The sequence below is a fragment of the Schistocerca gregaria genome, chromosome 2 (genome assembly GCF_023897955.1).
Source record: "Schistocerca gregaria isolate iqSchGreg1 chromosome 2, iqSchGreg1.2, whole genome shotgun sequence".
Taxonomy (NCBI): domain Eukaryota; kingdom Metazoa; phylum Arthropoda; class Insecta; order Orthoptera; family Acrididae; genus Schistocerca; species Schistocerca gregaria.
In genome coordinates this window covers 482946529-482968569 of record NC_064921.1, presented here as the reverse complement: position 1 = coordinate 482968569, position 22041 = coordinate 482946529, and the positions used below count along the sequence as shown (strand labels likewise).

General features: G+C 45.9%; 1 protein-coding gene across 4 annotated transcripts in view; it reads right to left on the bottom strand.

Moving 5' to 3' along the window:
• LOC126327511 (uncharacterized) overlaps nt 1–21351 on the bottom strand; it is a 48446-nt gene extending 27095 nt beyond the window's left edge. Inside the window, exon 1 of one of the 4 annotated variants that reach the window (XM_049995897.1) lies at nt 21307–21351. The gene's annotated coding sequence lies outside the window, so the exon portion shown is untranslated. Of the gene's footprint in view, nt 1–20366; nt 20665–21306 lie in introns of those variants that run through there. The other 3 variants (XM_049995893.1, XM_049995895.1, XM_049995894.1) reach the window with 3 other exon arrangements.
• Between the last annotated feature and the right edge of the window lie 690 nt (nt 21352–22041).

The following is a 22041-nucleotide window of genomic DNA, read 5'->3' as shown; positions in this document are numbered from 1 at the left end:
AGTGAGATAAGCCACTTGTCTGAATATCAAGAGCTCAGAGGGGAAACCCAGTTCTAAGCAAAGAAGGGAAAGCAAAAAGGTGGAAGCAGTATATAGAGCGTCTATACAAGGGCGATGTACCTGAGGACAATATCATGGAAATTGAAGAGGATTTAGATGAAGAAATGGGAGATATGACACTGGGTGAAGAGTCTGACAGAGCACTGAAACACCCGAGTCGAAAAGGGCCCCCGGACTAGACAACATTCCATTGGAACTACTGACGGCCTTGGGAGAGCAAGTCCTGACAAAAATCTACCATCTGGTGCGCAAGATGTATGAGACAGGTGAAATACCCTCAGATTTCTAGAAGAATATAATAATCCCAATCCCAAAGAAAGCAGTTTTTGACAGATGTGAAATTTGCCGAACTACCAGTTTAGTAAGTCACACCTGCAAAATACTAACGCGAATTCTTTGCAGACGAATGGAAAAACAAGTAGAAGCCGAGCTTTGGGAAGATCAGTTAGGATTCCGTAGACATGTTGGAGCACGTGAGGCAATACTGACCATACGGCTTATCTTTGAAGCTAGATTAAGGAAAGGCAAACCTACATTTCTAGCATTTTTAAACTTAGAGAAAGCTTTTGACAATGTTGACTGGAATATTCTCTCTCAAATTCTGAAGGTGGCAGCTTGTAAATATTTTTGTACTGTCTTGTACATCCGGTTTACAACACAATGGAGCACACTCAGAGGTTGAGTTGTAACACACTGTTCAGTGTAGGAAACTCACGAGAGTAAGGCCCATAGCTTAGAGAGAGAGAGAGAGAGAGAGAGAGAGAGAGAGAGAGAGAGAGAGAGAGAGAGAGAGAGAGACCATATGGCATCCATTGTGACGTAGCGTACGATGCGGGATCACTTGTGGGTTAGTTGGTTCGTAGCTGGATGGAAGGACTAAATAGAGGACGATTAAACCCTCATAGTCACGATGTGCTCCTAGAGCAACACAGATGTATAATGTAACTGCGTTACTAATTACAGGTCTACTTCTGGGAAATTGTCATCAATGAAGTACAGAAGACAATGACGACAAATGAGAGAAGTATTGTGGAGTCAGTGGAACAGCTCATGAAACTAAGTTGCTGACAAGAACAAGATGCAGAGGTGAGTGAAAGAAAATTGAGCACCTGTTAAATAATCAGTTTGGCTTTACAAAACGTAAAGACACCAGAGAGGAAGATATGACGTTGCATGTCGTAATGGAAGCACTGCTCAAATCGATGAAGAGAAGTTCATAGGATTTGAAAACATTCTAAAATGTTGCGGGGTATTCTACAGTCTGAGAAAAATAGGAGTGAGCTACATATGTAGAATTAGTAAGAGGGTAAATTAAAAGTGGAGAACAGAACAGCGAGCTCCAACTAATGAGTGGGTAAAACTGATGAAGTCTTTCGCCCATGCTATTGAATTTGTGCATCGAAGTAGTAATGATAGCAGCAAAACAAAGGTTAAAACGCGGGATTGAAATTAAGCGTGAAACGATATCAATCATGAAGACTCGCTGACGGTATTACTATCTTCTGTGAACTTCTATGGTTACAGGATCAGTTTAACCGAATTATGTGTAAATAGTGCAGATGTAAGATTAAACCTTTCCAAAAATCGTCACCACTAATATGTTAGGTAATTCTATAATATTAAAAGTATATCAACAGATGGGACACGAATTAGGAAATAAAGTAGATCACCAGAAGCAAACAGAGCATTAACTGAAATCAGAAATTGCTTTTCATATGTTCCTCTCCTCGTCGATTATGCACAAAATCTTAACATCGCTCAAATTTAACACATCCTTCTGTAGCTCACAACTCAAATGTTTCTATTCTATTCCCCAGTTTTTCCTACAGTTCATTACTCATTCCATGTAATACTGTGTTACGAAGGTACGCTCCTGGAAATTTCTCCCGATGTATGACATTAATAGACCTACTTTGGCCAGGTATGCCTTGTTTGCTTGCCCTAACCTGCTCTTAATTTCTTCCTCCAATATCTTATTTTACTTTCCAGGAAGCAGAATTCCTGAACGATGTCTACTTCGTCGTCTCTAATTGTATATTTAGTTCACTGCTTGTTTCAGCTCCGTTTCTCTTCACTATTTTCGTCTTTCATCAATTATCTCAAACCATTTTATGTGCTCACGTAACTATTCATTCCACTGACCAGGTTCTAAATCATTTTCACTGAGGTAGCAGTGACGTGATGGTATCATTTCCTCCTGAATTTTCATCACAATGATGTTTTACATTACATCCGGCACTGTTTCTTCCGTGTGTGAAACGAACAATAGAGGTAAAAGGCTTTGACCTCATCTTACACTCTATAATCCAAATTATTTACCCTTGATCTATTCTTGTTTTCCCCTGTTAGTTCCTGCGCATACTATGTATCAACAACCCTCTCACTACCCCCCCCCCCCCCCCTCCCTTGCACCTCTTCTGTCGAGAATTCGAACATATCGCACACGCAGTGCCGACCGATTTTTATGGGTCGACAAATCGTATGAACTCCCATTTAGATTCATTCAGTCTTGCTTCCAGAATCAAGCAAACGCTCGAACTACCTCTTTGATGCCTTCACTTCCCTAAACCCGGACTGATTGTCATCAATAGTTTTCTCCTCCATTATTTTTCTCATTATCCTCGTCGTCATCTACGGTGCATGAGCTGCTGATGTGTTGTATCTGCGAGAATTCTCGCACTTCTCTGTCGTTATTGTCTTTGAAAATGTGTGGATGGTAATTTTCCGAAGTCTGATGTTTTATCTACCGTCTCAGATTGTAAATAACTTTAATTACGATTCCAGAAATCTGCTTAAGTAAGCTGTGTCAGTGCATGATACTCAAATTTAATTTCCCAGTATCTCCAGGCCTTCCCTCCCAGCTCTCGAGTCCTACACCTGCTGACCATCGTCTGCTGCTGTTGATATTACCTGACACGAAATATATGGGGCCAGACACACACCACAATGTTAGACTGGGTCTAACCTTTTTTAAGCTCAACGAGTAGCTGAGCCATAAACCTGTGGACCATAATACAGGAGCGACGAAACACGAGTCCAGTAAATAAAAGAGAGTACCACTGTTCGCACACCAAGATGGGTAGGCAAGGAAGCAGAGTGTTCTGTTTCTGCATGGTTGGTTGGTTGGTTGGTTTGTGGGATTAAAGGGACCAGACTACTATGGTCATCGGTCCCTTGTTCCACAAAAACTAAAACCATCCGAAGAGAATAAAAAACGAACAGGAAAGACAGCAGACAAAACACGACATGAAATACTCAGAGACCAGACAAAACAAAACACACAGTGTGATGGTGGTTGGCCGACCATAGAGAAAAAGAGGAAAAGCCAACCACCAAGAACACTTTAAAAAACTCAGTTTAAAATCAGAGGCTAAAAGCCAGAATCTACACTAAAAAACCCAGATTAAAGGATAAAAACCCCTGCCCGAATAAAACACAAAACCAAGTCCACCATGGCAGAGTCATCTGATAAAAGAGCAGAGAGCGTGTCAGGCAATGCAAAAGTCTGCCTGAGCACGGTTAAAAGGGCGCACTCCAACAGAATATGGACCACCGTCAAGGACGCCCCACAACGACAAAGAGGGGGATCCTCACGACACAGTAAGTAACTGTGCGTGAGTCGGGTGTGGCCAATGCGGATCCGACAGAGGACGACTGATTCCCTGCGGTTGGCTCGCATGGATGACCGCCACACAGTCGTCGTGTCCTTGACGGCATGGAGTTTGTTAGGGGTGGTCAGACCGCGCCATTCAGCATCCCAAAACGAGAGAACTTTGCGGCGTAAGACTGCCCGCAAATCAGCCGCCAGGAGGCCAATCTCCAGAGACGGCGCACTGGTGGCCTCTTTCGCCAGGCGGTCAACGGTTTCATTTCCGGGTATCCCAAAATGGCCCGGGGTCCAAAAAAAGACCACAGATCTGCCGCAATGGGCAAGAGTATGCAGGGACTCATGGATAGCCATCACCAGATGAGAACGAGGGAAACACTGGTCGAGAGCTCGTAAACCGCTCAGGAAATCGCTACAGATAACGAAGGCTCACCTGAGCAAGAGCGGATATACTCTAGGACACGAAAGATGGCGACCAGCTCAGCAGTGTAAACACTGCTGTCAGCCGGCAACGAACGTTGTTCGGAATGGTCCCCTAGAGTTAGTGCATAACCGACACGACCAGCAACCATCGAACCGTCGATATAGACAACGCCAGAGCCCTGATACGTGGCCAGGATGGAATAAAAGCGGCGTCAGAAGGCCTCCGGAGGAACTGAATCCTTCGGGCCATGTGCCAAGTCGAGCCGAAGGCAAGGGCGAGGCACACACCACGGGGTGTACGCAGAGTGGCCCGGAAAGGAGTTGGAACAGGGAAACACCCAAGCCAGGAAAGAAGCTGTTTGACACGTACGCCGATCGGACAACCCAACCGGGCCCGACGTTCTGGCAGATAAACGACTGACTGCGGGAAGAGGACACGATAATTTGGATACCCGGGCAAGCTAAAAACATGGGCAGCATAAGCAGCCAGTAATTGTTGGCGTCGTAACCGCAGTGGAGGGACATCTGCCTCCACAAGTATGCTGTCCACAGGGCTGGTTCGAAAGGCACCAGTCGCAAGGCGTATCCCGCTGTGGAGGATTGGGTCCAGCACCCGCAACGCAGATGGGGATGCTGAGCCATAAGAGACTCCTATAGTCCAGACGGGACTGGATTAACGCCTGGTAAAGCCGTAGGAGAGTAGATCGGTCGGCGCCCCACCTGGTGTGGCTCAGGCATCGCATAGCATTTTGATGCCGCCAACAGCCTGTTTAAGCTACCGAATATGAGGCAGCCAAGTCAACCGGGCATCAAAAACCATCCCCAAAAACCTATGTGACTCCACCACCTTAAGAAGCTCGCCGTCAAGATAAAGCCGCGGCTCCGAGTGAACAGTGCGTCGCCGGCAGAAATGCATAACGCAGGTCTTGGCTGCGGAATACTGAAAACCATGCGCTACAGCCCAAGACTGCGCCTTGCGGATTGCGCCCTGTAGCTGACGTTCAGCAGCTGCAATTCCAATAGAGCTGTAGTAAAGGCTGAAGTCCGCATACAGGGAAGTGGAGACAGTATTTCCCACGACCGCAGCGAGCTCGTTCATAGCTATTAAATCACCAGTTTTCGTGGTACGCAAATCTTTAACCTGTCATCGTCCTTAGTGTGTTAACACAGCAGCTGCTTCTGCAAGGAGTAGACTTTCACCTGTATCCTGGTATCTATGCTGTTCCTCCCCTAAACCTCCAAACTGCTCAGGACCTCAGTTACCATTAGCCATCGCCACTACTCCCCTGGACGCTCCACCACATCTTCTGCCGGAGACGGGACCAAAACAGTCTCGTTCGTCATCTTCCGTAATGACATCCTTAAGCCTAAAACTCAAGGCATCTGCCACCTGATTTTGAGTGTCCCTAATTCATTTGAAATCAGACCAAGGCCGAAATGCCAACTGCCCAGCAGGCTACCCTCTCCGTCTTACCCGGCCACACCAGGTCCCAGCTTAAGGTTTGGTTACCCATTTCTAAATGGAATCTTCTCTGTTCAAGATAAAACCTGAACTCCTCCTAGGTGTACGAAACATTAACACCTCAAGCTCTTATAGAGAGTAATGAGTCGGGGCTTGTTAATGCTCTTGATGCATAAGCTACAGGCCTATGTTCTCCCTCTTGCTCTTGCATGAGAATGGCCATGACACCAGAATTAGATTGGTCAGTTTGCATGATAAGTGGCAAATTGAAATTAGGAATACCCAAAACACGGACATTACTGACGGCACATTTCAATGCCTTAAATGCAGCTTTCTGGGGTTCCCCACACATTCAAACCTCTCGCCCTTCCAACTAAGTTGGTTCAGGGGAACAGCAATTTGTGCAAAGTTGGGTTGGAACTTACTAAAAACATATACCATTCCAATGAAACAAGCTGTCTTTTTCATTCTGTGACCACGGGAACTTTTAATTACCGGTGTTCTAGCTTGGTTGACCTTCACCCCTTCAGCAAATAAAACATCCCCTAGGAAGGGAATCTCTTTTCCCACCAATGTGAGCTTAGACAGCTTCACAGTCAACCCAGCTTCCCTAAGACAACCTAAAACTTCCCTGAGGTGTTCTACATGCCCTAGGAAGTCCAAACTATGTACCACTATGTCGTCCAGATAATTGAAGGCACATTTAAATCTGATGTCTCCTAGTACCAAATCCAATAAACAGTATAGCACCATACCACACACTTAGAACAGAACCCTGTGGCACACCGTTCTCCTGGACTTGGGAGGAACTACATGAGGCCGCGACGTGCACGCGGAAGGTATGATACGACAGAAAATTGCGGATATAGATCGGCAGAGGGCCCCGAAAACCCCATCCATGAAGCGTAAAAAGGATGTGATGACGCAATGTCGTATCATACGCCTTCCGCATGTCGAAAAAGACGGCAACCAGATGCTGACGGCGTGCAAAGACAGTACGGATGGCCGACTACAGGCTCACCAGATTGTCGGCGGCGGAGCGGCCTTTACGGAACCCACCCTGAGACGGAGCCAGAAGGCCTCGAGACTCCAGTACCCAATACAAGCGCCTGCTTACCATCCGTTCGAGCAGCTTGCGAAGAACGTTGGTGAGGCTAATGGGACGGTAGCTGTCCACCTCCAAAGGGTTTTCCCCTGGTTTCAGAATGGGGACAAAAAGACTTTCCCGCCAGTGCGACAGAAACTCACCCTCGACCCAAATGCGGTTGTTAAGATCGAGGAGGCGTCGCTGCCAGTCCACTGAAAGGTGTTTCAGCATCTGAGAGTGGGTGCTATCTGGCCCAGGAGCGGTATCAGGACAAGCGGTGAGGGCACTTCGAAATTCCCACTCACTGAATGGAACGTTGTACAATTCAGGATGGTGAATGCGAAAAGAAAGACTCCTACGTTCTATGCGCTCCTTAATGGAGCGGAACCCCAAGGGGTAGTTGGCAGAAGCGGAATTCATAGCAAAGTGCTCTGCCAAGCGGTTTGCAATGACTGCTCCATTCAGTGAGAGTGCAGGGACACTGACAGGGGGTCAGATAGCCATAGAGGCGGAGAATCTTGGCCCAGACCTGCGATGGAGTGACATCGAGGCCAATGGGGGGGACATACCGCTCTCAGCACTCCTGCTTGTGTTGGAGGATAATGCAGCGGGCTCGCGCACGCAGCCGTTTGAAGGCGATAAGGTGGTCGATTGAGGGATGTCGCTTGTGACCCTGGAGCGCCCGCCGCCGAGCTTTAATCGATTCAGCGATCTCAGGCGAGCACCAAGGCACAGACCGCCGCCGAAGGGACCCAGAAGAACGGGAAATGGCAGATTCGGCGGCAGTAACGATGCCGGTGGTGACCGATTGAACCACTGCATCAATGTCATCGTTAGAGAGAGGCTCAATAGCGGCAGTGGAGGAGAACAAGTCCCAGTCAGCCCGATTCAGAGCCCATCTGCTGGGGTGCCCAGAAGACTGAGGCTGTGGCAGTGACAGAAAGATCGGAAAGTGGTCACTACCACACTGGTCGTCATGCACTCTCCATTGGACAGACGGTAAGAGGCTAGGGCTACAGATCGAAAGGTCAATGGTGGAGTATGTGCCATGCGCCACACTGAAGTGTGTGAAGGCACCATCATTTAAGATCGAGAGATCGAGCTGCGCCAATAAATGCTGCACAATGGCGCCTCGACCTGTTGCCACTGACCCACCCCACAGATGGTTATGGGCGTTAAGGTCGCCCAGTAACAGGAAATGTGGAGGCAATTGAGCTATCAGAGCAGCCAGGACATGCTGCGCAACATCACCCTCCAGTGGAAGGTAAAGACTGCAGACGGGAACAGCCTGTGGCATCCACACCCGAACAGCGACAGCCTCTAAAGGTGTGTCGAGAGGTACAGACTCGCTGTGAAGAGAGTGCAGGACATGGATGCAGACGCCACCAGACACCCTTTCATAAGCTGCCCGGTTCTTATAATAATCCCGATAGCCACGGAGGGCGGGGGGTCGCATTGCCGGAAAGCAAGTTTCCTGCAGAGCAATGCAGAAGAAAGGGTGAATGCTGATAAGTTGGCGGAGCTCAGCTAGATGGTGGAAGAAACCGCCGCATTCCACTGGAGGATGGTGTTGTCCATGGCTGAGAAAGGCTTGACGGGACTGGGAAGGGAGATTACGCCGCTGGGTCACCTGCTCCGTCCGATTTAGCACGTGTGATAGTGCTTTCAATGCCGTCTGATGGACCGGCGAGATCGAGGTCCTCAGCAGACGCCAGAATCTCCACCGCATCCTCGGACGCAGAGCTGGAAGGTTGCGGTGGGATGGCTGCCACCGCGAGTTCCTTGGGCTGAGAGCTCTTCTTGGGTTTCTCACGCCGTTCCTTGGGTCGCACCGACTGGGAGGGCTTCACCAATTCAGTCTCTGGGACGGAGAAGGATCGTGAAGCCCAACGACCAGCTGATTGTGGGCACTTACGCCACTGTCGGTCGTCAGCCTTCTCGCTGGCGGAAACCTGTGAAGGGTGGGACCCAAGGGACCCCTTGGGAGCTTGAGAAGCCGATGAAATTGGACACTTCTCCGGCTTAGAAGTGGGGACGGACGTCCCCGATGGGTGGGATGGTGTTGCTCTGAGGTAGGTGGCGCAGGAGCAACCCGATGGGTAGAGCCCCCCACTGGAGAAGGGGCTGGAGGAGTTTTACTACTCGTCGATCCGGCCACAATTTGAGAAACAGACGGGGCTAGCACAGGTGTCGTAGCAGCAGCGTAGGAAGATATCATCCTCTTGGCCTCAGTATAGGTTAGTCGGTCCAGGGTCTTGTATTCCATGATTTTACGCTCTTTCTGGAAAATTCGGCAGTCTGGCGAGCAAGGTGAATGGTGCTCCCCGCAGTTGACACAGATGGGAGGCGGGGCACATGAAGTATTGGGATGTGATGGGCGTCCGCCATCTCGACATGTGAGGCTGGAAGTGCAGCGAGAAGACATATGGCCAAACTTCCAGCACTTAAAGCACCGCATTGGGGGAGGGATATAGGGCTTAACGTCACATTGGTAGACCATCACCTTGACTTTTTCCGGTAATGTATCCCCTTCGAAGGCCAAGATGAAGGCACCGGTAGCAATCTGATTTTCCTTCGGACCCCGATGAACGCGCGGGACGAAATGTACACCTCGGCGCTCTAAATTGACGCGCAGCTCTTCAGACTGCAAAAGAAAATCTCTATTGTAAATAACTCCCTGGACCGTATTTAAACCCTTATGGGGTGTGATCGTAACGGCAACATCCCCAACTTGTCACAAGCGAGTAACCGTCGTGACTGGGCAGAGGATGCCGTTTGTATCAGGACTGACCCCAGCGCATTTTTGACAAGCCCTCCACCTCCCCAAACTTGTCCTCTAAATGCTCGACGAAGAACTGAGGCTTTGTGGAGAGAAAAGACTCCCCATCAACCCTTGTACAAACTAAGAAGCGGGGCGAATAACTGCTACTGCCATCCTGAGACTTACGTTCCTCCCACAGTGCGGCCAGGGAGGGGAACGTTTTCGGATCGTATTTCTGAGCGTTAAACTGAGCCCGAGAACGCTTAGAGACTGCTGGCGGCTGACCACCAGCGAGAGACGATGTACCACGCTTCATTGCGGGTCATCCGCCCTGATGCCACCTACTCCGACCAAGGGCCCTCCCCACGGGCGCCACCCAGCCACGGCAAGAGCCACCTGGCAGGATGGCCGTTGCTGGGAGTCCCGATACCCCAGGAGGATAGGAATCTACTCCTTGGCATACGTGGGGAGTTAACGGCGCAGGCACCAGTAGAGCGATTCCTGTGTTGTCATGGGGCTACAACCAACACAACGGACTGGCTACTGTGCTGGATGTTAGGTATCATGTGGTCCATGGTCGCCGTTGGTGCAGAAAGAGGCACTGCACAGTTCAAGGTGTTATCTGCACGCAGAAAAAGAGTCATGCCCAAGAGATGGAGAGCTGACAGGACTGCAGTTCAACGGTGTATAAGCTGGCGAAAGGTCTGATCGCAAGATGGACACAATGCACCAAGTAAGGCGCCCTTCCCCAATCGGCTCGCTCTTCGGAAAATTTTGAGAGATGGAGGTCAAACCCAACAATGGGACCATCATGTAAGGCCGAAAAATTGGAGACTCCTTTTAGTCGCCTCTTACGACAGGAAGGAATACCGCGGGCCTATTCTAACCCCCGAACCCGCAGGGGGGCTGCTGCTGCATGCAGCTGACTAATACAGGGCAGCCAAGTCAGCTTTTTTTGAAGTATGAAAAAGGAGGTCCTAGAAATGGTGCTGTACTACGATGTCCAGGGGCTGGGTACCTAATAAAAATTCCAGATCGGGAAGGACTGAGGGAAAATGGGAGAAATGTCTCACATTATGAAGGATAGAATTGGGTAGCCTTTGCCGACACGCGCTAGATAGCGACCGGGGCTGGCATTCAGCAGAGGCTACTGAGTGGGAGCTGTACCATATACAAAAATCGTCGACATACAATGCAGTGGTGAGCAGCAGCCCAACAGAAGGCACTAATCCATCGTTGGCGATGAGGAACACAGTAACAATACAAGGCCCTGTGGTACACCGTTCTCTTGGACCTGATGGGAGTTGAGTAAAGTGCAGACTAATCTGGAGCCACCAATGGGATGATAGCTAATGAATTGAAGTTGGTAGGCGGGGCATCCCAATCCCCAATCATGGAGGTAAGTAAAATGTGATGATTAAAAGTGGTGATATACTCCCTATGTAGACAAAGACGATGAAAATTTTTTGGCATTGAAGTGAATTAGGGCGAAGGCCTGGGCCTCTGTCGTGGGCCAAGGCGAGAGCCTGCAGTAGTTCACAGTCCCTGAAGTTTTGTTATGGGTTTCAGCTTGGTTGGGTACGAAACTTAAGTGGAAGCCTTCAACTTAGCGCCTTTACATTAGAAAGTCAGCGGATAAGGGGTCTCTGACGCTGTCACAGAGTGGATCGCAAGGTGTTCTGCTAGAACCAATGAATCGGTAAGGCGACCATCCTGTAGGACGAGACCCAGAACAGCTGTTGATTGTGGTGGCTGAAGGAACACAGATGTTGGCCCACACCTGATAAGGAAGCATACATCCCAAGGAAGAAGACATAGCTCCCAGGATTTCTTCTTACTGGGTCTGATAACAGAGTGAGCCTTAGCATGAAATAATTTAAAACTGGTAAAGTTGGTCAGTAAAAGATGTCGTTTGAATCACTAAGGGTCGTCGGCAATTCCGCAGAGTTAGTGCGACATCTTTGGTTTGCCACAGCACCAGGTGGCCACGTGGGAGACCTTTACGAAGGAGAACAGCAGTTCTAGAGGTGTAGATGATCGCATCCGAGATGCCTTGCACTACCTCTCCAATATAATGTCTGAGAGACGTTGAGAGAAGGCAGAGACCAGATGGCTATGAAGAAAATTCGATCTGTCTGGTGGTGTCAAGGAAAGGCCAGGATCAGCAGTAATTGGTCACTATCAATAACGTAGTAGAGAAGCTCCAAGATTACGGAAAGGGATCATTGGTTCGATAGGCGTTGATGTGGGAAGGAGAACCATCACTAAGGACTAACAAATTATGGGTATGAGAAGTTGGTTAATAAGAGGCGCCATACCACCAGACGAACTGGAGAGTGGTGTGCGCCAAAGTCGCCGAGCAGGAGGAAAGGTGTCATATCTTGAGTAACATGGTCAATTCAACCTAAGTGCATTGCCTGGAGGTGAGTAAACGTTGCGACTTTGGAATGCTGAGGTTGTTTGCACCCACACTGTTATTACATCTAATGAGGTACAAATAGGAATCCACTCATTGACTACGTCCGTCCAGACTGATTTACACATCCATATGATGACCTCTCACGACTAATATTTTGTACAAAATGCACATTAATCGTAGAGTATTGGAGAATGGTCATCAGTGAAGTGCATTTCTTGGTGAGTAATTCAGATTGCTGAGAAGGCGAACATGAAGTGTTGCACCAGCAGGTGACACTAACACCCACTAAATTTCATTGAATGATCACTTGACAGATGGCCAGGTTAATTGTACAGGGGCCAGAAGGACCAGTAACCCTGCAGGATCACTACTTGTCAACTAGTGAGGATGTACCCACATCCACTAGTATCCCACAATCTAGCTGTGTAGCGAGTTCTTGTGCCAGCAGTGGCACTGGGCGAGTCTTTCCCAGATTCTTATTGTTCCTATTTCTCTGCACAACCTTTGGTGGGAAAGGATCGTTCAAGGAGCTATATGTAGTGAGCATGGATAAAGACGATGAGCAAACAGCGGTGGAACCAGCAAGGCGCGGCTTCTTCAGACACTGGGCCTCTGGTCCTGAGGGACTGCTCTGCCACCAATAAGTGTAGAATGGGAATGCTTCTACAGCTGGATGCCATAACTGTTTCCCCAAGAAGGCACCGAAGGAACCATCGGCGCTGAGAGTCGTAGAAAAGTTGGTTTGGGAAGGTTGGTAGGAGGGGGGGGTGTATGATGTTAGTCTATTTGATCACAACATCAACAGGATGTAGCAGTTCATATTTCTTCTGTACTTAAGTATTACACATTGTCAATAGATTTCTATTCCTGTATCTTCTGTTCTTAAAAACTGAGCAGACTGGCGAACGTGGAGGGTAGTTGTCCATGCAGCTGACATACAGAAAATGTTCACAAGAGTCACCTTCGTGGATTGATCACCTACAGTTACTATATTTTGAATCCATCTTCAGTAGGACGACATATGCGCAATACATAACGATTTGAACACGTGGTCAGTCGGACATATAATTTCACACCACACTTTCACACCGTGACCTTAAATTTCTCTGGAAGACAGTTCGTTCAAAGCCTATCTTCGGCATTGGAGATGAGTCTTTTACTCCTGACCTATGGAAAAATGGTGAGCTGCATCACGTCAGGGTACTGATTATCAAAATGAGAGAAAGGTCCGGGTCCAAGGAGTTTCTGATAACGACATGATCTTCAATGAAGATATTGAAGCTAGAGCCAGTTGTTGAATGAATTTAGAAACAACGCTCACCCCTTTTTCAATATATATTGTGTTGTATCGAGGGATACTTTGTATACCTATACGTCTGCACTATACTATGTAGGCAGACGAAGATTCGAGAAAAAAGGCTTTATTTCTGAGGTGATTGGCTGGAAAATCCACTACCTTGTCTCTGAGAGGGATTATTCATAATAGGGTAGCGTGATCGGATTATTAGTATGCACAGAAAGAAATTATTTCAGACAAGGTGAGCAGCAACCTGAAAATTTTTGTTGAAGCGCGATTAATGGAAGCTTGTTTCCCATGAGAACGTTTCTAAAAAAGAAAAAGAGTAAGAGAAACATCCATAAGTCGCTCCTGTACAGTGTTGATGTTTTCTCATAACTGTCGTCATGTCTCAGGAACCGTGATCTCAGTTATGATAAAGTCTTGATCACCATTTTTATTAAACATCACCTGTTTCTATTTATAGAGCAGATTGTCTTCAAATCTGGCACCACGAGGCATAGGTTGACAACAGGAAACTAGGATCCAACTGGGGTCTGTTCACTAATGATTCCCGTTTACTCGTTATCTATGAAATATTAAAATACAACGTTGTGAATCCACATTACATGCAAGACTGAAAAAGATTTCTTGTGCGTTTATCGGTAGGCCAAATTAAATTTACTCGAGGATTTGTGGGAATTTAGTGCAGTTATAGACAGTCAACATTTAGGGTACACATTCTGTAGAGCTATTGTTTCGAATCTTCGGAAGGCCGAGTTAAAGGTTGACATCGATTCAGTTTAGCGTCATGATGCTACATCTGCTACTGGTCTGCTTGATCAGTACCGGCGAGTTAATTGGACAATGGATAAACTTAAGTTACAGTTGACTGGTTGGATAAGGGACCGAGCAGTGACTTCACTCACTAAGAAAGTGATTTCCAGTAAGTGATGCCAATTAAATGTGATCGAATCTCTCTCTCTCTCTCTCTCTCTCTCTCTCTCTCTCTCTCTCTCTCTCTCTCTCTCTCTGTGTGTGTGTGTGTGTGTGTGTGTGTGTGTGTGTGTGTGTGTGTGTGTGTGTGTGTGTGTGTGTGTGTGTGTGTGTGTTAGTAGTAAGACCGAGAGAATGAAAGGGTATGGATGTCAGATGAGAGAGTGATGAAAGTGTATGGACGAGGCCTGATGCGCGTCGGAGACGCGGGCTTGCCCACAACTTGTCTGTGGGGAAAGAATACTCAAATCTGACCTCTCGCCATCCCCAGAAACGGCTGAGAAATTTACTGAGTGAAGGCTTCCTTCTAGCCGTTTGAGTCGTAATAGTGAAATTGAGAAGGCTGAAAGTGTTCGAGCGCTACATCACAGTCTTCTGAGGGAAGAAGATTGTGTGTGAATTGCCAATCTCAAACTAGAAAATTAGAACTGTTCCATATACGCAGTCTTAATTTTCGTCGTTCCACGTTTGAGCGTGACGAACAAACGACAGTGGCGTGGAGTAACCTTTGCCGTATTTAATATGTCTTCGGAACTATTGTTATGTCAGAAGAATAATAGTAATGCTGTATCAATAATGGAAAGGCCTCCTGCTAATAAACACCGGAGCCACGCTTTATTAGCAACCTGCCGCAACTGATGGGAAAGGTAACCCAGGCTTCTTAAGTTTCGTCTATTAGGTCAAATGGTATTCCGCTAGTACAACGAGGAAGTCAAGATCCAGTGCATAAATATTTACTCTGCTCGTCAAACGAAAGTAAATTATGATCACCACCCATAATCATCATCGTGGTGGTGGTTGCCAACATCCGTTAGTGTATTCTTTAGATACTAACAGCTTAGTGATTAATCTACTTCATCCTCTGAATCGCACACAGCTACAGCATTTTCTTGCACTTTTCTTAGATCTGTCAGACTGTTCTTAGATGTTTGTAGGTCGACGAAAACAAAATTATTGTAGAGAACCATGGAATATATGAAAGAACAACAGTGTGACAATCGCTACAGAACAAAGACATTACTCTGCCCAGACTCGAGTATGAGAAACATCCCTTGCTACTTTTATCTCAGTAGGTTATACGCATTGAGGTAACGATAGTCATGGGATAGTAATGTCCAAATACACAGATCTCTGTAGTATCGCGTACACAATATATCAAAGAGCAGTTCACTGGTGGAGCTGTCATCTTTTCTTAGGTGATTCACGTGTGCAGTGTAGGCATGTATAGAAGTGTAACATGTACGGTACTATAGACAAGGAGAGAATAGAAGGACTCTAAAGATTAGATGAGTAGACCACTTACCTAAGGACGTGGTATTTAATAAAACTGCGGAGAAGAGAAATTTGTAGCACAACTTGACTAGAAGAAGGGATCAGTTGGCAGGATATGTTCTCTGAGGCATCGAGGGATCACCAATTTAGTATTGGAGGGCAGCGTGGAGGGTAAAAATCGTAGAGGGAGACCAAGAGATGAATACACTAAACAGATTCAGAAAGATGTAGGTTGCAGTATGTACTGGGAGATGATGAAGCTTGCTCAAGATAAAGTAGCATGGAGAGCTGCATCGTACCAGTCACTGGACTGAAGACGATAACGATGCACGTGAAGTTACTGACGTGATTACGGCCACAAGGCGGGAATTAACACACTGAACGCGGAATTGTGATTAGAGCATAACGCATGAGATACTCTATTTCGGAAATCGTTTGAGAGAACAATAATTCGAGATACATAGTGTCAAGAGTGTGCCGAGAATAGTAAATTTCAGGCATTACCTCACCACGGACAACGCAGTGGCCGACGACCTTAACGACCGGAAACAAGCTGCGTTTACAGAATTTCCAGTGGTAACATAGTAAGACCTCGTGAAATAACTGCAGAAATCATTGTGGGACAATACGACGAACGTTTCCGCCAGGGCACTGCGGCGAAATTTGGCGTTGACGGACTATGGCAGCAGGCCAAAGACGCAAGTGTCCTTGCTAAGCGCACATGACCTGCAGCGGCTCTGCCGGCGTCGTGATGACATCGGTGGGACCCCGGAGAACTAGTTTGGTCAGGCGACTCCTGCCTTCAGTAGGTAAGAGCTGATGGCGTGGTTCGAGTGTGGCGCAGACCACACGAAACCGTGGACTCAAGTTGCGAACAAGTCAGGCTGGTTGGGCTGTGTTTAAATGGAATGGGTCCTTTGGTCCAATTGACCAGACCATTGACTGGCAGTGGTTACGTTAGGCCACTTGGAAACCATTTGCAGCCATTTAAGGACGGAATTTTTATAGGCAACAATACGCCTTATCACCGGGCCACAATTGTTCGTGACTGGTCTGAAGAATATTGTGGACAATTACATCGTATTATTTGGTCACCAAGATCACCCGTCATAAATCACACCGAACATTTGTGGAACATAATCTAAAGGTAAGTTCGGCCACAAAATCCAGCACTGGCAATAGTTTCACACTTATGGATGGCTATATAGATTTGCATTGTTGAGTCCATGGCATGTCCGACTGCTGTCCTACGCTGGGCAAAAGGAAGTTCGACATGATATTTGGAGATATGCGATGACTATGGTCATGTCAGTGTAATCGGAGGTAAAAAGACCAGTACAGAAATTTCTTCCACCTAGAGTGTTATCTCCCAAGATTTCTCTCAGTTATTAGTAGGTTAATTCCATCTCTTCAGCCAGGCCGTTGATACACTGCTCATTTTTTCAAGCAGCAACCCAGTCGTCTTCAGGTACTGCGAGACAAGAGCAGTTTCACTGAGGAATTACAATTATTAATGGTTTCTCAGTTTGTCAAATTAAGCAGGTTGGAATCAAAATTTAAGCTTGAGGAAGGAAACAGAAAAGCCAAGAACAGCTTATCTGCTCGTGGTGGCAAAATCTCTCAAGTCTGCATACTCCTACGTAAAACATGTCACCAAGTGTGTTCTGTCCCTGTCAACAAAGTCATCTTCGCTTTTTCTTCCACAGATCATATTCATGATAAACATTCTGATGTAGGGGTCATCAACAGAAACACACAACACACATTGAAAAACTTAAAAATGATCAGCTATATGCCACCATCAAGTTTTTTTTACGTATAAATGATACATAGGTCTCTTCAAGATATTTTCTGCGGTATAGAAACTTAAGAAGGAACATCTAAACATTTGACAACACTTCTTTGATCTGTCAGACAATGTATGTCCATGGATAAATTCTCAAAGAATATTAGTGCTTCGTACATCACCTTTGTTTGTAACAACGTTTGTTCATTGAAGGGTAAAGCATTCTTATTTCGTAATTGGATAAAAGTACTGTTAAGGTCTTGTTAATACTGCTGTGTGTTAGATGACTGCATGATGTGATTGCGCGAATCCTACACACGTCTTAGTAATTTCTTCCGTGTAATGAATGCGTCTCTCCTGAGAACTTGCCAAAGAATTTCATCCCTTAAGATAACTCTGCATGAAATTATGTTTAAGATTTTATTAAGCATTCAGTAAATTTATGACTGTATCTGTAGAGTGGTTCTTGCGAAATCCGAAATGCGAGTGAAGATCCCATTACTACACAGGAGGGTGACTAACTTTAGGCAATTTTTGGAAGAGTAACCTACTCAAAGTTATGTAAGGAGAGAGAGTATGCTCCAGTTATTGAAGTCTGCGGAACCACCCTTCATGTAGCAGTGTCTCACAATGACGTTCCAATCTGTCTCGCGATGTTAAAAACTATCTAGGTCTCCGAAGGCGCGGCGAGTTGCACGTCTTATGCTGTGCAGACAATTTGGAGTCTGCACCTGGATCACAGGAACAAAGTGACAGACGCCCAGCTGTTTACAGGGCTACTGCCATAGCGACCACCAGTCAGAACGCCCTTACCCGCGCCTGCTGTTCCGTTCAGAATTCTCCGCTACTGCAGGCCGTAACAACTGTAGCCATTCGCAGACTACGATCGAGACCGGCATCGTAAGAATGTGATAAGTTTCGTTATGTGATGCAAGTTTTCTTTGATCTACCGAATGTCAAACTTGGGCAAATGTGCATTAAAGCGTGGCTGCTGAACGGAAACTTCAGCGATATGACCATGTTTTGGGTGGTCAGGCACGAGATTTTTGGTGTTCGGTGCGGGAATATTTCGAGGAGGAGAGAGAACTGGGAAACTCTTGCTTCTAACGAATGTAGTCTAAAGAACTGCAAAAGCTTTAAAGATATATAGAAATTTGGTTAACATTTGTAAGGGAAATTACTGTTCAGAAGGGCACAGTATGCCTGGTTCATCCAAACTAGACACCTCTAAAAGTAGGACAGAGCCACGCGTAATAGACTTGGATGCTGTTCAACAAAATGCTGTTTGTCCATATATGCATCTTACAAGAGAAAATATGGAAATTTAAGAAAGCTGTGAATTAGTCTTCGCGAGGCAGAGTTACTCACAGAGCAAGACGTCTTTGTTAAAGGTAGCCGAACCTCTTTTCAGTACAAAAGAATTAACTGACAAAATTATAATCGAGATAGCTGATATCGTAGCGTGGTATTGTCTACTTATAAGAAATGCCGTTAACGTGGCTTTTGAAGACTTGTGGCTCAACGGAACACGGATAAACGTACTGATGTTCCCTGTCACTTTTGATTATGATTTGACCCAACTTATCTCTGACTTGAAGTGTCGTAAAAAAGCGTTAACATCTAATAATGTTAGAAGATCTGATGACAGCGTATGTGTGTCTAACCCGGTAATAATAGTAGAAAGAATTACTGTCTATCTCCACAAAATTTATTCTTTAAGCATAACAAAACTTTCAGATCGCACCCCAGGAGTCACAGTGTGCAACATCTTTCATCAAAAGAGCAACTGTACTGTGTAAATTACTTCTATGTCGATATTAATTTGTTGACGTAGTGTAGGTTGTGCATACATTTTACTATAATTAAGAAACATTGCCTGAATTTTAATTCACGTTAAAATAATTTAAAACACGTCGGAAAATGACAATTGTAGTGGAGTAATGCAAATGTACGTAGTGGCAGATATTGCTAAGGAAAAGTATGAAGAGCACAGGAACGTGGCAAGAAGGATAACATCCGATACAGATAATTATGTAATTAATGAACCACCTCGCTACTGAAACGTGTTACAACGTAAGTGCACAAGAAATGTCTTGTGCGTTACGAATGATTAATCTGTGATGTCTGTCAAAACGTTGTATACTGGCGTTGTAAAGTAGTAACGTGAATGGAAACATGATGTAGTTATACATATGTCTTATTCGATGAAACGAAAAAAAGTAACTGCAAAATTTAGTAGGAACCGATAATAGATCACCCGACCCCGATTAGTACGTTGTGGCGCAGACACCGTCTAAGAAGTAATGTGGGCTACTGAAACTAACACGTGCCGAACCCAATTTGCACAATATTATTTGTGCAGTGGCTGGAAACTTCAGTCAAATATAGTGAGCTAGAGGACGCTTTAGACCACAGACTTTCATAGGCTAAAAAAAGCAATTTAATTCGACGCATCTAACAGCCCAATAAGTGAACCTAGTCGTTAATGCAGTGCGGCTTGACGGTTTGTCCAAGATTTTGGCATTGGTTACGACATCAAAATACAGTTATCGCTAAATTGTGGAATCTAAGAAGAGACTGAAATACTGATTTTTCTATCGTGTGAACACTATTTTCCGTTATTTCAAAGGTGAAGTGAATGCTCCACTATCTGAAATATATCAATGTGAGCATTAACATACGCTCTATTACTGTACCAAACTAGTCAGGAGCTATAGAATGCCGTTAAGAATAGGCATGCTCGACCTTAACCATTCGTATCATAATTAATTGAAACATTTCGTCTGTCAGCCCAAACAACAAATTATAATCGCCCCCCTTACAATTATTTGACGAAAAGAGTATTACTGTGACCGCATAATTTACTGAAAATTTAGGGTATGTACTGCGCGTAGAACACAATGAATGTTGAAATGGAGCAAAGCACGATATGCATTTTCTTGCGTTGACAGCTCTGACGAATAACAACACGTATCGTCGGTTTAATTTTCCTTGATAATTGACCTAGCAACTGAATTTAGATTTACTAACTGAATACCCGTTGGCCTATCGCAGTCGAATATTGACAATTGTAACATATTCAACAGTGCAAGTTGATTCAAATTGCCGCACATTTCCGTAGTACCTCGTAACACCCTATATTTAACAACAAACTAACACATGCTAAACTTCGGCTCCACGTAAAGGCAGCATTAAGTATTAGAAATGTGGCAGTCACCTGACGACTTCCGTCCCAAACGTCCGCTCTCAGGGAGCTGACAGCAGTGTGAAGCTTTCGTGCTTCTCCGAGGAGAGCTCTGTGAGGAATACTCGAGTCCTGCCTGCACTAGAGCGACCAGCCACGACTCCTTACGGCGGACGTCCAAGCTTTGACACCACCTCTGTGTGAAAGGCACCACATACGCACCGACCGACCGACCAATTGGACGTGTGTGGGCGCTTTGGTGAATTGACGAACATATATTCTCGGGCAGTCGGTTGGCTACGACAAGCCGACAGCCGAGCCTCCCAAGGTACTAAATAACAACCCCACATCACCCCACTCCTACCGCCACTTCAGCCGACCAATTGTCCGTGCATAGCGTTGTCGTCCCGACCACCTGACAAAAGTTCGTCTTTTGTCACACTAGCGCTGTAATAGTTGGGTAAAGCCGGGACGTCTGCAGGCTACATATGAAATTGGTCGGTTGGTTGGTGTTTGTATAGGCCTCTTAAACATGATATTGGGAAAAGGGATGTAAACATGGACTTCACATTTTATTTGCACCCACGAGGAGACACACAAACTACGCAGCGGTCTGAGCATTCGTTCTCCTCAGGTAATGCAGGTGATCGAGTTAAAATATGGTGGCTATAACATCGTTTCCCGCATACCCCCAATATCACAGTGCAATTGGCAGCTAAGTCGCTGAACAGAATTATACAGATCGACTAGTAATTGTTAGCTAGGTATCAGCTATTCAAACACCGACGTACTGGCAGGTACGCCGCCTCAGTTCCCCCACCTCCAACCCCATATTTCACTAAGTGGAGAAAGATACTCATCACAAATCGGACTCTCCTCGTGTCTCGCAACACAGGCATTGTTATGAACACTATATTAATTTACTCTGCATGGTCCTATTGGAGGTGGTAAGTACACTTAGCCAGACAGTTACCTGAGCTCCAAACCACAGTGCCAATCGACGGTTTCACATTTGTTATTGATTAGTAGCAAATGTACACAGGACAATTTTCCGTGAGCCGCTCGGGGTAGCCGAACGGTCTAGGGGGCGCCTTGTCGCGGGTCGCACGGCTCTCCCCGTCGGAGGTTCGAGTCCTCCCTCGGGCATGGGTGTGTGTGTTGTCCTTAGTGTAAGTTAAGTTAGATTAAGTAGTGTGTAAGTTCAGGAACCGATGACCTCAGCAGTTTGGTGCCATAAAACCTAACCATCAGTTTCCTAATTTGCCAGGAAATCTAAGTACATAGTATTTCGCCATACACTGCAAAATCAATGGGAGTTATATCTCTATTCCCCTACCTCTGTTAGCTGTTGGTAACAACAAAGTGGCGATACATCGCGCAGCAGTATAATTCTCCTTACTCTCCATTTGAAATAACCGACAACTATGGGAACTCAGTTGGTTTTTCGGTATGCTTAACAACGAAAGTGACATAAAATCTCAGCTACGTACATCTTTTATCAGTATTACAGAATGAGAGACTAGTCGATGCAATAAAAACGAATCATTTCCTCGTCTACTGACGTCAATGTCACATTCTACCTCTGCAGCTACTCAAACGTTTATTTTCAAAAAATTTATCTTTTTCAGTGGCTAATTCATACAATTTCGTTTTATTCCGTGTCTACCTTTCTATCTCTGCATGCCTCTTTCATCCTCCATTCTCGATT